Genomic DNA, 16,664 nt, shown 5'->3' on the forward strand with positions numbered 1-16,664 from the left:
GAAATAAAAGAGAGAAGCCCAGCCACTTACCTGGCGCTCACCTGCAGCAGAGCCGGCCCAGCTTCCATTCCGGCCCAGCCCACCGCCGCCTTCCCCCCCTGTCGTCTTCCTCCTCGCCAGAAGGACAGAGGCGTGTCACCCGCGCGCGCGCTTGCCCCTGGCCACATCCTGCTTCCTCCCCGAGCCCTCTAGCGACGCCACGGAGACGCACTCGACCCCCTCGACCGCTATCCCTTCTCTCTGCTCGCTCTAGCTCTCTCCCTCCCTCGATTTGGAGCACCACCGAGAGCCACCGGAGGGCGCCGCCGTCGCATCCATAGCCACCGCGCACCCAGGCTTCACCGATGGGTCATGTGCCACCGCCGGACTCTGCTTCATCTCTAAGATGACGCACGCGGACGGAGAAGGCCATAGACGACTGCAACATCGCCATCTTCGTCCTCTGCCCCGACGACCGCCGTCATCCGATTCGCGTCGTCCAGAGCTTCCCCGACCTTGTCGTCGACTCTGCTAGTCCCAACGTGAGCCACTCTCCATTTTCCCCCTGGAATACCCGTCGTTCCCCTCCCCTAGCTAGCTTCCCCACCTCCACCGAGGCTCGCTGCCGCCATGGTCAACGAGCTCCGCGCTCGTGAGCTCGGCCGCTCGCCCGAGCATCACCAGCGTGCTCACCGCGCTCCTGCGAACCCGAAACACCCACGGGTGCTCCCTGCCATGCCCTATAGCGCCATCTCCGCTGTTGCCCGAGCTCCGGCCGCCGCCGCGAGCTCGACTCCGGCGAGTACAACGCACCCCGTCCGCTCCTTCCTGCTCCGTTGGATGCGGAAGAGCACGGGCTACCTCCTGGTGGCCTTCGCGCGTCCAACCATTGCCTGTAGCTCAAGTCCGGCGTGCCCCCGCCGTGCTCTGTGGTCGTCGCCGGCTAGTCTCCGGCCAGCTGACGTGGCTGGCTTAATTAACCACTAACCACCGCACCGTGTCACAGACAGCCAGGCCCCACCGTCTAACTAACCGGATAACTAAAATAGATTAAGTTTAATCTAATTGCAGTGGCCCCACGCGTCAGTTTGACCGCGCTGACGTGGCCGTTGACTAGGCCCACACGTCAGCGGCACTAACCAGCCCCAGTCACTGACCAGCGGACCCCACTGGTCCGGTTTGACCCGGACCAGCCCCTGTTGACCTGCTGACGTCATGATGATGTCAGGCTGATGCAGTAATGTTTTCTGGATTTATTTTTATTCAGAAAATTTCAGAAAATACCCCAAACTTCTAAAAATCATATATGGAGTTGGAATTTGAATCATGTATTCAAACCAACTTCATTTAAATCATAGCTAGGTGCATTAGCTCAAAACACCAGCATATTGCCATGTCATTATCATGCATCATATTGTTGCATTGCATTGATCGTGTTTCTTCTGTGTTTGCCGGTGTTGTTCCCCCTCGATAGACGCTGTACCGATGATGTGATCGTTGACACTGATGAAGACTGAATGCTATCTTCAGAAGTGCCAGGAAAGCAAAACCCCCTTGTTCATTCCGATACAATCCTACTCTCTCGCTCCTGCTCTCTTTTAATGCATTAGGACAACACCGATTCATCTGTTACTTGCTGCGGTAGTTGAACCCCTTTATCCTTTGCATGACCTGTCATTGCCACAGTAAATAGATGAAACCCACTAGCATGAGTAGGATTTTTTTGAGCCCTGTTGTGCCTACTCATTCATGCTTGTTTGTCATGCCTGCTACTGCTTAGAGTTGAGTCAGGTCTGATTCATCGGGGATGAATCAGAGGTGTGTGAACATGTCCTACTGTGTGTGAGCTAAGTGTGCGAATACGATTTGGTAAAGGTAGCGGTGAGAGGCCATGTAGGAGTACATGGTGGGTTGTCTCATTGCAGCCGTCCTCAGGAACTGAGTTCTGTGTTTGTGATCCATGATTCAGCTACTACCACGCATTGGGACCGAAACCAATGGACCCTCTCGGCTTCTTAATCACCCTTGTCCTCTGTCCAGGAGTTGCAAGTAGTTTCTGGTGTTTTTAGTATGCTGGAGGCCGTGGGCAGCGCTGACCGGAGGGGTGGGCTGTGATGCGGTAGGCACGTGGCCGGGTATACCGGGCGCCCGTTTGGTGTCACGGAACCCTGCACACATCGTTTGGGGCTGTGAGCGAAACTCCGGCCGGATCTCCTCATGGATGGAACCCGAATAGGCGATAAACCTGGACTAGAGACTTGAGTGTATAGGTAGGCCGTGGCCGACACCCACGTTGGGCTTCCGCTTGAAGGTTGCCGAGTACATGTCGTGTAAACAGCGGTAAGTGGTGAGAGCGTGTGTGAAGAAGTACACCCTTGCAGGGTTAACATCATCTATTCGAATAGCCGTGTCCACGGAAAAGGACTTCTGGGTTGCCTGTATATTTCATAGACAAGTGAAAGTGGATACTCTAAAATACGCAAGATAAGCATGAGTGCTATGGATGGCGTTCTCGTAGGGAGACGGGAGCGGATCCATAGTGGTGTATTGATATGGTGAATATGTGGACTCGTGTGCGCCACCTCAAAAGAGTTACTAGCAGTCGTAGTTCAGGATAGCCACCGAGTCAAAGCTGGCTTGCTGCAGTTAAACCCCACCATCCCCTTTGTTGATAATGATGCATATGTAGTTAGTTCTGATGTAAGTCTTGCTGGGTACATTTGTACTCACGTTTGCCTATTTTATGTTTTTGCAGAGAGACTTCAGTCTCACTAGTAGTTCCGCGTGGGCTTCGACGTTTAGCTTGTTACCTCAGCTACGATCTTGTGCCCTCGGCAGGATCTGGTAGATAGTCAGGCTTCTCAGCCTTTTTCATTTATAGATGTCTGTACTCAGACATGATAGCTTCCGCTTGTGTTTGATTTGTATGCTCTGAATATTGGGTCATGAGACTCATGTTTGTAATATCTCGCTCCTCGGAGCCTATTGAATAAATACTTGAGTTGTAGAGTCATTTTGTGATGCCATGTTGTATTTGCACATATCGAGCATATTGTGTGTATGTTATTGAAATGCTTGGTATGTGTGGGATCTGGCTATCTAGTTGTTTATCCTTAGTAGCCTCTCTTACCGGGAAATGTCTCCTAGTGTTTCCACTGAGCCATGGTAGCTTGCTACTGCTCCGGAACACTTAGGCTGGCCGGCATGTGTCCTTCTTCGTTCCTGTGTCTGTCCCTTCGGGGAAATGTCACGCGATGAATACCGGAGTCCTGTTAGCCCGCTACAGCCCGGTTCACCGGAGTCCTGCTAGCCCAGTGCTACAGTCTGGATTCACTCGCTGATGACCGACACGTTCGATGCTGGGTCATGGATGCCTGTCCCTGTAAGTTAGTGCCACTTTGGGTTCACGACTAGCCATGTCAGCCCGGGTTCTTTGTCATATGGATGCTAGCGACACTATCATATACGTGAGCCAAAAGGCGCAAACGGTCCCAGGCCAGGTAAGGTGGCACCCGTGGGAATACCGTGCGTGAGGCCGCAAAGTGATATGATGTGTTACATGCTAGATCGGTGTGACTTAGGATCGGGGTCCTGATAGAGTGTCATCCCCTATGCCTCAGCCATAGGTTCTATTATGTATGCCATGCTGTGTACCAGACCTGATGTAAACCTTGACGTAAGTTTGGTAGGTAGGTACCAAAGTAATCCCGGCAAGGAACACTGGACAGTAGTCAAGAATATCCTGAAGCACCTGAAAAGGACTAAGGAAATGTTTCTCGTTTATGGAGGTGACGAAGAGCTCGTCGTAAAGGGTTACGTCGATGCTAGCTTCGACACAGATCTGGATGACTCTAAGTCACAAACCGGATACGTGTATATTTTGAATGGTGGGGCAGTAAGCTGGTGCAGTTGCAAGCAGAGCGTCGTGGCGGGATGTACATGTGAAGGGGAGTACATGGCAGCCTCGGAGGCAGCGCATGAAGCAATTTGGGTGAAGGAGTTCATCACCGACCTAGGAGTCATACCCAATGCGTCGGGGCCGATCAAACTCTTCTGTGAGAACACTGGAGCTATTGCACTTGCCAAGGAGCCCAGGTTTCACAAGAAGACCAGGCACATCAAGCGTCGCTTCAACTCCATTCGTGAAAATGTTCAAGATGGAGACATAGATATTTGTAAAGTACATACGAACCTGAATGTAGCAGATCCCTTGACTAAACCTCTCCCTAGAGCAAAACATGATCAACACCAGAATTCCATGGGTCTTCGATTCATCACAATGTAACTAGATTATTGACTCTAGTGCAAGTGGGAGACTGTTGGAAATATGCCCTAGAGGCAATAATAAAAGGATTGTTATTATATTTCCTTGTTGATGATAATTGTCTTTTATTCATGCTATAATTGTGTTATCCGGAAATCATAATACATGTGTGAATACATAGACACCAACATGTCCCTAGTAAGCCTCTAGTTGACTAGCTCGTTGATCAACTGATGGTCATGGTTTCCTGACTATGGACATTGGATGTCATTGATAACGAGATCACATCATTAGGAGAATGATGTGATGGACAAGACCCAATCCTAAACATAGCACAAGATCATATAGTTCGTTTGCTAGAGTTTTTTTCAATGTCAAGTATCTTTTCCTTAGACCATGAGATCGTGTAACTCCCGGATACCGCAGGAGTGCTTTGGGTGTACCAAACGTCACGATGTAACTGGGTGACTATAAAGGTATACTACGAGTATCTCCGAAAGTGTCTGTTGGGTTGACACGGATCAAGACTGGGATTTGTCACTCCGTATGACGGAGAGGTATCTCTGGGCCCACTCGGTAATGCATCATCATAATGAGCTCAAAGTGACCAAGTGTATGGTCATGGGATCATGCATTACAGTACGAGTAAAGTGACTTGCCGGTAACGAGATTGAACGAGGTATTGGGATACCGACGATTGAATCTCGGGCAAGTAACGTACCGATTGACAAAGGGAATTGTATACGGGGTTGCTTGAATCCTCGACATCATGGTTCATCTGATGAGATCATCGAGGAGCATGTGGGAGCCAACATGGGTATCCAGATCCCGCTGTTGGCTATTGACCGGAGAGCCATCTCGGTCATGTCTACATGTCTCCCGAACCCGTAGGGTCTACACACTTAAGGTTCGGTGACGCTAGGGTTGTAGAGATATGAATATGCAGTAACCCGAAAGTTGTTCGGAGTCCCGGATGAGATCCCGGATGTCACGAGGAGTTCCGGAATGGTCCGAAGGTGAAGAATTATATATAGGAAGTGCAGTTTCGGCCATCAGGAGAGTTTCGGGGGTCACCGGTATTGTACCGGGACCACCAGAAGGGTCCACCGGGTGGGGCCACCCATCCCGGAGTGCCCCATGTGCTAAAGTGGGGAGGGGAACCAGCCCATAGTGGGCTGGTGTGCCCCCCTTGGCCCACCCCATGCGCCTAGGGTTGGGAACCCTAGGGTGGGGGGGCGCCCACCTGGCTTGGGGGGCACTCCACCCCTTGGCCGCCGCCCCCCTAGGAGATCCCATCTCCTAGGGCCGGTGCACCCCCTAGGGGGCCTATAAAAAGGGGGGGGGAGGGGTAGCCGCACCCTTGAGTCTTGGTGCCTCCCTCTCCCCTGCTACACCTCTCCCTCTCGTAGTAAAACGGCGAAGCCCTGCTGCGGTGAGCCCTGCCTGCGGTGACCCCTGGATCTTCATCAACCTCTCCTCCCCCCTTGCTGGATCAAGAAGGAGGAGACGTCACGCTGACCATACGTGTGTTGAACACGGAGGTGCCATTCGTTCGGCGCTAGGATCTCCGGTGATTTGGATCACGTCGAGTACGACTTCCTCATCCCCGTTCTTTGAACGCTTCCGCGCGTGATCTACAAAGGTATGTAGATGCAATCCAATCACTCGTTGCTAGATGAACTCATAGATGGATCTTGGTGAAACCGTAGGAAATTTTTTGTTTTCTGCAACGTTCCCCAACATGTTCTCCACTGTACTAGTTAATCCTCAGCCCCTTGAGGCCAATCGACCACAAAGCGGGAGTAGGGTTTTACATCGCAAGGTGGCCCGAACCTAGGTAAAATGATGTGTCTCTTTTCCGTTCGGTTCATCGAGCTAGGCCGTGAGATTAGTTTTATAGGCAGACTAGCGAGGACGAGTTTTTTGCAAGCACCCCAGAGTTTGAACCTCTCAAGGGTCTGTGGAACCCGGAATCCGACATTTGGCGTGCAAGGTAGGGGTGCGTCAGAGCCTCTCCTCTTCCGGTCAATCCGCCGCCATCCCGTCGACCCCATGGCTGACAATCCGAGGGCTCATATCGAGTACTGGGCTGCTTGGCCTGCCCGAGCAGTGCCGTCCGCCCAAGAAGATCTCCACTCCGCGCTCCAGGCGGCACGCACGCTGCCCCAAACCGTCGGACGCGGGCAACGTGGGCCAGTGCCGTCCGCCCTCATGCACGCCACCACACGATCTTTTAGCTACACCGCGGCAATGGTGCCACACACTCGCCAGGAGCAGACGAACATGCGAGCACCACTCATCATGGCGCGAGACCTGCTGCGTTGCAAGTTGGCAGAGGTTGGCTGCGACGCACTGTTGGACCGGGTCGTCGAGCTGCTTGATGCCACCTGCAGGGGCACGGTGCCTTTTTGTGCCCTGCCCACGTTGCAGATTGTGGCGGGGCACGTGCCGGGCCCCGTCGCGCCCGAGCAACTCCCCTCAGAGTGCTAGGGGGACCCGATGATGTCGACCTGGTCCGCGTTGCCGCTCATACTACCTCGATAGTGCCGCCCCCGGGTGAGGCAAGCTCGAGAAGTCCCTCCTGGGCTCGCCCCGGGACGCCGCCCCGCAGTCATCAGAGCCTGCTGGCTCAAGATGCAGGGCGCTCGGGTAACGGCCCCGGCATGGCGATTTCAGACGCCTACGTGCCCCCCATGATGGACCTGATGTATGCGCAGAGAGAAGGCCCTCGCCCATTCCCCAAGCCAGGTTGGGCAGCAGGGGCGCAAGGGGCCGAGGTTTTCCACGAGCCGCCTGGAAGCTTCACTGACCCCTTCAACGACAACAGCCGCTGGGTACAGCTGATATCTCAGGAGCATGATTATGCTAACCATGGACCGCAGGTGAACCAGAGAACAACGATGGTCGGAGACCCCAGGGCGATGCCCCCGCTCCAAGCGGGTGGAGCGCACTGGGGGCCACACGAGGGAAGCCTGGAACCAGCATCCCCCCCCCCCCGTGCCACATGGAGCAAGGCGCTCCACGGAGGTAGGTCACCCGCCGGGGAAGGTGGCAAGCCCTTCCCCCCAGCGGAAGACCTGTGGTCGTTGAGGGTGCCGCTAGCGTCCCCCTTGCCCCTTGGTCTCATCCTGGTTTTCGGACACCCGAATGGTGGTCGAGGGTGGCGCGGGGTGGGTCATCGTCACGCGACATGAAGCAAGGCCCCATGCTTGTGAAGGTCTCCGCACGTGACACTCTCACATAATAATGAGTGGGCCTGTAAACGCCCCAGAGTCTCCTGAGTGCCGCCCTCGGGCCTCACAGGGGCTTCCACCCATGTCTAAGTGGAAGCACCATGCTCCGCGCTGGCCGTCGACACTCTCCCCCAATGACTATGCTCATGCCGAGTGAGAGCACTTAGCTCTGCGCTGGTGAGAAGACAAGAAGACCAGTTAGGTGCCGGACGCGGCTGTTTGCTTTTGCCCCTTTTTCTGTAACCCGATTCGCTGCCTTTTGGATTGAGATTTAGAGTTCTTTGTGTTTGAGAAAAATGGGGGGAGCTTTTCTTGTCTCGTCGCTGTTTCTTGCTTTCTGGTTTCGTGTTTTGAGAGTGAGGCTCGCACCTGCTACCCCTCACCGCGAGCGGGGTTTAGGCTTGGTATGCGCGCGCCAGAGCACACTCGGGTTGGCCCCAGAAAGGCCAGGGCCCCTAGGGGGGCTGGAGCGCAACCACCGCACGATTGTCGCGCGCACACCTTGCCGTGCTCCGACGATCGGCTCCTACCAAGGCCCTCTCGGGCGGCCCAGCAGGCCCCTCGGGAGACCTAAAACCTCGCGAGCCCCGGAGGGATTGCCTTAGGAGTAAGGCACATCCGTGACCTCAGGACCCGCTCAAGGCCTACTAAACCAAGATAAGTCGCAACAACAACCCCGCTTGGGAGCTCACAAGCTCGCGACGACACATTCAAATCCTATTTTGGAAGACATAACATCAGCTCATACATTACAAGGGGTCCCCCTTCAAAATGCCCTCACGCCCCACGGGGCCGTGTCGAAGTTTTTGCATACAGGTTAAAGCGAAAGAGAATGTAGGCCTAGCTGGATGCGCTACCTCCGGCGTCGTACTCATCGTCTTCATCTGCACTACCTGCGCTGCCACTGGTGTCGTCTTCGTCATTGTCATCCGCACCGCCCTCATCTGCCACGATCACAGCTGCGTCATCCTCGGGGCTAAACTCTGTGACCAAGGCATCCACATGATCATCCACCCTGTGCGCCAGGTTGTCCTGGATAACCCCGGGCACGAGGGCTATGGCGGCGTCAAAGTCGAAGCGGGGGTCAAGGTTGAGGAGGTGGCTGAAAACACGTGAGAACATGTGCCCCAACAGGCCCCAGCTTCTTCTTCAACAACCTCGCGAGTCCTTGCGGCCCGGTCTTCCAGGCGGGTCACGATCTCGGTGAAGAAGTGAAGGTGGCTGGTGTAGTTACCCTCATGCGGGTGAGGAGCGCTCTCCTTGCAGATGGTGCTCAAGGCTCGGTTGGTCCTCACACTGAGGGCCTGGAGCATTGAAGCATGCTCGTGCTGCAACGTCCGATGGCGGCACGCTTTGTCTGCGTTCTTCTTCGCGAGGGAAGCGGTGCCCTCAATCTGCTGCTGAAGTGAGGACAGGTCGGCGCAGGCTGAGGCCAAGTCGGCTTGTGCAGAGGACTGAGCTTCCTTGGTGGCCCTCTCGCCCCGCTCCGCCTTGTCTGGCATCGTCCTAAGGGCGGCAGTCCTGCCGTTAACCTCTGCCTCCAGAAGCTCTAACTTCATGAGGTACTTGTCGGCGAAAGCCGCACGAGCCTTCGCCATCCTCCGGTCGACCTCCTCCTGGATCTAGGCCTCCCGTGCGGCGAAAACATCCTCGGCTGTAGCAACTTGGCGCTCCATCACCTCCAGCCGATCAAGCTCTAAGTTGCGCTCCAAGGCTTCTAGCGCCAGCATCTCCTCGCATTTCTGGATCTCTTCCTCCTCGGAAGGTGCCTCGCACAGCGATGCAGCCAAGACGGCCCTGCGCACTCCGATCTGCTGCTCAAGGGCAGCATTTGAGGCTTGGAGTTCCCGCTCTCGCTCCTCGGCTATGTCGCAACGATGGTTAGTGGCCCTGGCCTCCGCCAGATCATGGGCACAAGCCTCGCAAGAAGTCGCAAGGGACATTGCAGCACTTACACTAGAGCGTTCTTGCTAAAGATGCCCGAGGTTGATGGCGACCTTCAAGTGGTGACACTCATGCGCCAAGCGAAGGTCCTACGTCTCAAGGCGGGAGTCGACTTCGGCAAGCTCTTCTCCAAACTGGTTCGGCGCACCCATCGCTTCCTGTAAAAGCTCATGGCGGACGGTGCCGCGCCCGCACGCGAGCTTCAGTGCACGGCCAAGCCTATCCGTCATGCCGAAGGCTGCCGGAGGGGCTCGCCTGCTCCTGGCAGGGGACTGGAGGCCGGTGCCTTCCCTGTCATTCTCCGGGCCTCGGTGAAGGAAATGGGAGACACGACCTCGCTACTTGAAGACAAAGCTGACGCTGGGGTCACCCAGCCACCAGCGATGACCAATGGAGGAGCCCCCGATACGCCCTCTGCACCCCAGGCCCGGCCGCAAAGGAAGGACACAGGAAACACGGCCTCACGGCCCCCCCGGCGGCGCGTCCGCCCCTCGGACCAGCTCTGTACCTCGCGCAGGAGTCAAGCGCGGAGGGCCCGGAACCAAGAGTGGACCAAGGACTCCCGGAGATCGCTTGTCATGAGGGCCCGTCGTTGCCACCGAAGGGACCCTGAGGAGCCGACGTCAGGAAAGGACGCAACACGCGGGAAGTCACGAGGATAAGGTACTTAATCGTCTATGGCTATGTATCTCCTCTGCTTAAATGGCCGGTAGGCGTCATCCCTGCAGCTTGGAGGCCCTTTCCTATTGCAGAGTGCTTCAAGGTTCAGGCGAAGCCGGACAAGGTCCGGGTCATGGCTGTCGGTGGCTGGGGCATTCGGCGAAGCCTCGAGGGCTGTCGTCTCAGGAGTGCCAGGCCATACCAACTCTCCAGGCGACACCTCAGGACCACTCACCTGGGCTTCAGGGGCTACCACCTCAGGGGTGTTGGGCTGCACCAGCTTTCCAGCGGCCACCTCGGGGACGCTCGCCGAAGCCTCGGGGGCGACTGCCTCAGGAGCACCCGTCGATGCCACCTCCCCAGTAGTCGCCCCAGCAGTACCCAACGGCGCTCGCCCCCCTGCATCCATGTCTAGGGTGCATGTTGCAGGATCGACGAGCAAGGGAGCCATGAAGATGGGGTTCTTGTGAGGTCCTACGAGGCCTACCGGGTGCAGCCCCCATTCATAAAAAAGGGGCATCTACTTCACGAAGTCCTCCTTGTTCGAGCATTGGTATAGGAGGCAGCCCTCCTCCGAAAGCGCGGCTGGCGTTGGGTCCCCCGTCAGAAGCTCGAGCTCTAAGCGCAGCGTCTTGGAAGGAAACACAGGCACCTGAAGCCTCATGTGATCCCCGCTGCCAGTGAAGGCCCACGTTTGGCGACAATGGCACTGAAGCGTGGCGATGCGCCACTGAATGAACTCCTTCACCACCATCAGCGTCGTCACCCCGAGCTTCTTCAACCTGGTCAGCCGGTGCCAGACATGGGAAAGACGAGGGTCGATGAGCTTCATGTGCCCCCAGCGGAGATGGGAACAGCCGGCACTCGCGGAAGCCGCAACAAGGGGTTGAGCACGCCGGCGTCCACGAATACCCACCGCTTCCGGAACCCACTTACATCTGGCGAGAGATCGAAGTCGACGCCTGAGCCAGATGTCACCGATATGGCCTGGAAGGCCACGCAACCCGAACGCTGGCGGGCGTCAACCAGGTGAAGCGAGAAGAAATGGCGAAACAGGGCCATAGAAGGGGTGATGCCCACCATAGCCTCGCAGAGGAAGGAGAAGACGGCGAGGAGGATTATGGATTCACTACTAGGAAAAGGCATGCTAGTGGCGCACCGAATTTGCCTTCTAATGGCGCACTACCGGTGCGCCACTGGCATCACGCCATTAGAATTACATTCTAATGCCGCACCACTGGTGCGCCATTAGTATCTGGTGTTCTAATGGCGCACCACGTAGTGTGCCATTAGTATAGCCTGTAGTGCGCCATTAGAATGCCTCCCAGGGGGCCATATGTACCCATGTGCTTTGGCATTCTAATGGCGCACCAGCAGTTAATGCGCCATTATGTGATGATCACAGTGCGCCATTAGTGTCTTGTGTGGTGCGCCATTAGTATGAATATTAGGTTTTTTTTTGCTTTTCTGATTTTTGCATAGGTTACAAAAAATATTATTGGACAGAATATAGACAGCAGCACACAGCAACATCAGATTCATCGAATACAATAGAAGATTAGTCTCCCAATACAATTCATCATATTAGTCTCCGAATACAAAAGACCAAACAAAGATAAAACATAGAAGGGAGCTGTGGTCATCACGATGAGCATCATCGTGATCAAACTGGTCTTCATCCGGTTCCTCCAACGCTCCCTCCTCTCTCCCGCTAGATAGCGGGCGTATCTACATTCGGCCTCCGCCCTAGTGGTGTACCCTTTGTAACTGTTACCGCTGAAACGGTGAACCTGTCTCCGACACTCCTCCCAGTCGTCGTAGACTCCGGAAAACCTTACCCTTGTACACGACATACGACGGCATCTCTATGCACAAGCCAAACAACAGACAATACATAAGCAATATGTAAGTATGCAACAAAAGGATCAGAAGAGAAAAGCAAGACATTAATAGCACGATTCATGGTCCTACTAATAAATAGCATCGATTACATCTAAGTTGAATGACTGTCCAAAGCAAAGAGACATACGAATTCATTAAAGTATAATTACAACATGAGCCAATCAATGTTTTAGAACTACACATCACTACTTTCGACTCGACTCATCAGACAGGAACGTGGATGAAGCCGTCGTCTGTCGTGATGGTCATGAAATCGCGGTCGTTGTCACCCTGCATTTGTAGCATTTCATCTATCTCACTGTTGGACGGTTGATATCTGAGGATGAACTGCCCCGAGGTATGAAGGACATCTTCATGGATGATGTCCACAAACTCCGACTGGATACGAAAGAATTCTTGTCTGAGCTCCGCGTCCTGGACTGCCGACAAGCTCGCCGCCCAATCTTTGAGATTATCTGGTAGCAGAAGTTGAAGATGGTCCCTTACGATCGCCCGCTTGTGATGGAGGGCGTAGTAGACATCCTTATGACCGCCAGGCGGCTGCTTGATGCACCAGAAGTTTGTATTGTGTGAGAACATGTTCTTGCCGTACTTACGAACTGCCCTGGTGAAGGTGCCTCCAGGTTTGGTGTAGCCGGGGAGAACATCATCAAGAACTTTCTTGACATTTGTGTAGTCTATGTTGGAGTTATGGTTCGGGTCGAAATACGTGGCCATGGAATATTTCGGGCTTAAGAGGATGAGCGTGCAATGTGTTTCACTACACAGGACATGGAATGTTAGAAAAAAAACGATCGAAATCTAAGAAATCATATGTTACGGGGCGGTTAAGGGATGACTTACTCGGGAAAGTAAGCCACAAGGAAGTTATCCTTATCTGGGTTTGCCAGAATGACACCTTAGAGGTGTGAACTCGCAACTTGGCGGTCCCCAGCGCTGCTCAAGTGCTTGGCACGCATGTAGAAGGGGTCGACTATCACGATGTCCGGGGTCTTATCTCTAATGATCCGCATCTCCCTACTCAGCGAAAACAGCCGAACGAAGGTGTAGTGCAGCGGATGAAGGTTAAACATAGCAAAGATGTCATCAAATCGCAGGACGATCGTACCCCCGATGTCGCCATCCACAAAGCCCTTGCCCTCTGGCACCTTGGCCACAAAAACCGGGTATGCCACATCCTTCTCTCTGAGACACCGCTTCTCCAAAGAAAGAACACTGTCGTGCAGACTCCGCATAGCACCAGTTGCAGCATTCAGCATATTTGGCGGTAGCATCGCCCTACCCGCCACATGCACCCTCCTGGAGATATCCTTAGGTGAAGGTGGCCCGTCCTGAGCACGGATCGAACTCGGTGCCGGCTGGCTCGCACCAGCGCCCTTGTTAGTCTTTCGTTTCCGTCCCTTCTTCTTGATCTATTGTAATGGGACCGAGTTCTGCTCACAGACCGCCTTCTTGAGCGTGTTGGGGCTGATAATATTTCGCACCTCAGCTATCTGAGGCTCGGTGAAGGCGGGAGCTGGAGGCATGTCCTGAGAACTGAACGCCATACGATGCCTCTTGCAATTGGAATTCTCCGCCGTACCAGCTAGATCGCGGTGGTCTTGGTTGGGTTCTTGAGAAAGAGGCCCGCAGAACTCGTCAGCGTACCAATGTTCGGCAAAGTACTTATCAACGTTGGTAAATGTACCATCGTCGTTGCCGTCGCCGTCTGGATCCTGTGCCATAGGGTTGTCCGGAGCCTGTGCCATAGGGATGTCCGGCAGGTCCGGTAGCGTTGCGGCGTTCTTGCCATGGCTTGGCGCCGGCACGACTGGCGGTCTTGTCTGTGGGGTGGTGTCCCCCGCCCCCAAACGAATCTGGCTCTTCGGCCAAAGGAGAGGCCAGTTTACGCAGGCGCTGAGGGTCATCTCATCTTCTTCGTCGGCCCCAGCGGGTCGAATCGGAGGTAACAGCTCGTCGCAGCCCGGCAGCACCCGAACCACTTCAACCCTATATATTGTGGGTGGCGTCGGATTACCGTGGAACATGGGGTTGCCCGGTTGAACGATTCTGCCCTTGGCGACATCGACCAACTCGGCACCCACGAAGTGTAGAAGAGTGCAAGGAACGTCGGCGGTGCCTTGCGAAAACATGTACAGGGCGTCAAGGATGCCCAGTCAAAGGCAAGGAGATGAAGTCATCGGCCGAGAGGCTTAGTTACCGTGATGCCGTCGAGCTCGGCTAATGTCGAGGCACCGCCAACGGCGGGCGTGCAACTGACGGAGGGGGCGCTTGTTGGTGAGGTGCCGGCCGGCGTACACCCGGGTGCATTAAGCTCCAATGCCCGTGCCGGCGCCGGAGACACGAATACCGCCTCCGCCGGAGACACCAATGGCGCCGCTACCGGAGACACCAATGGCGCCGCTGGAGACACCAATGGCGCCGCCTGCGTGCTATGCGAGTTGCTGGCCGTGAAGCTGGGAATCGGGGGAGGCCCCTGTTGGCCGCCCACAATCCACGTCGTCAGCCCATGAATCAACATAGGCACCATGGCGTTGAGCGTCATTCCAAGTTGTTGTTGCACTTGCTCTTGGACAAGCTCCGGAATCCGCACCACTTGTGCCTTGAGTTCTTCAACCTCGCGCGTCTGGCATTCCGAGCTGGTCTTTTTGTCCTTCCACACGCCAGCGGTATAGTATGACCCCCATTTTGTGGACAAGCCTTTGCTGGCCACACGACCAGCTGACGTCGGCTTAGTGAGCTTATCCTTGTTTTTCATTACGTTCAACGCCCTATTTAAAGGGGTGTCGAAAGGGGAGCTCTTAGACGACCCCGCGCTACTGCTTTCAGTGTCCTGCGAAAGGAACATGAACCATTTAGAAATATTGGGGATTAATTAGAGTGCAACCATATGGAGCTAATTACGCGGGGGTGTATTCCTTACCAGAAGAAGCTCAAGCGCCCTAGTCTTCGGATCCGTGGTAAGCTCCTTTGTTATCGGGTCCTCCTTGTACCGGGCCCTGACATAGTTCCTGGCCTGCTTGTCACCGCTGTATTTCTCGAAGCGGGGCGGTAGGCCTTGCTCGGCACGCTCCGCGTCCTCCTTGTCCCATATAGGCTCCGCCACTCTGTAACCGCCGGGACCGAGTTTGTGTTCCCCTAAGTTCAACTCCCGCATTTCTTTCCACCACTGACTTGATTCAGAGGTTGCACTGCTCTGGCACTTGATCTTGAACTCCTTGTACTCATCTTCGCTCATCAAAGGATATTTCGCCTTGATCTTCTTATAACTATCACCTTTATCAATCATTCTCTTCACCGCGCTTTTCCAAGTAGACAGAGCCGTGCTCATCTTTGTGAGGGCGGCACTGTTCACTTTATTCCCTGAGAGGCGTGTGTTTTCAAATTCGGCGGGGAACTTGTATCGTTCGTGCAGGTTCGTGAAGAGGAGGTTGCGCAAATTCCCTCGGTCCTTATGCCCAAGGTTCTCGGTGTTGATCGAGACGGTGCTCCGAAGAATGCACCCGAGCTGAACCGAGTACCCCTTGACTATATGTTTGTGCTCCATTGGATTCCCGTCGGAGTCCACTTGAGTGAATTCCTCCTTGAGGGTGCGGAGCGCATTCGGGCGCCGGTCCTTCCTTTGCTTCTTCGGTTGGCTGCCATCTGTGTGTGCGCCGCCATCATCTGTGGTGGCATCCTCAGCGGCACCATGGGTGGTGTCATCCCCGACGCCACTAGGGGTTGTGTAGTCAGGATCGGTGTCTTCCGCGGCATCCTCGTAGTGGTGAGGCTCTTCCTCCATCTCTTGGGACAGCTCCCAGAATTGCTTGCCGCCTGAACCGCCGGCCTCATCATTGTGGGCCATGTTTCGCTCTAAATAGGAAAAAAATTTGGTCAAAAAGTTGGTTATTGTCAAGGAACAAGATCATGGTCTCATCATTTAGGGTTTGTCGACACCGAGGCAGTCTAGGAAAAAATAAATCCACAAGTCAATATATCAGGACCCATCACATCTTCATAGACTCGATGGGGCCTCAAATGCCCTTCCTCATCTACAACTAGTTGTCCGCCTCAATCGATGGGTTTTCTCACATTTTTCTGATTCAAACTAGATTTCGATGGCTGTTAGGTTATTCAGAAGTAGTAGCAACTTGTAGAGGGTGCAAACTAGCCAGCATTGGGAAGTTCCAGTCTACTAGTAGAGGGAAAAACATCAGGAGCAGCTTGTAGGTTTGCTTGCTCCGGTGGGACGGGATGGAGGATATAGCTGTAGCACCCCTATATCGTACATAGATTTATTTTTTGCCCTGTTGTTCTTACTAGTTTTAGCTTATCAAAGTGGATGTATGTATCACATGTTTCTGAAACTAGATTTGTATTGCTGGTAGGTTATTTTGTGTATGTGATCTAAAATAAATACAAAATTATTTTTTGCCCTGCTTCTCTTACTAGTTTTAGCTTATCAAAGTGGATATATGTATCATATTCTTCTGGTGCATGAGAGAGTGAGGGGTAAACCACAAGCTAGACAAGTGAAGGTGGTGGAGTGGTGCTGCATCCCCATCCATCCATCTATCCATCCATCTGCATCATCTCTTTTGACTTGACCACATTGGCTCATAGCTAATATAGCCAAGCCTAGATCCACCTACTTGCTTGTTGCACATTGTGTGGAGGGAGCAGATCTCGCCACTGCTTAA

The sequence above is a fragment of the Triticum aestivum genome, chromosome 5A (genome assembly GCF_018294505.1).
Source record: "Triticum aestivum cultivar Chinese Spring chromosome 5A, IWGSC CS RefSeq v2.1, whole genome shotgun sequence".
NCBI classification, from domain to species: domain Eukaryota; kingdom Viridiplantae; phylum Streptophyta; class Magnoliopsida; order Poales; family Poaceae; genus Triticum; species Triticum aestivum.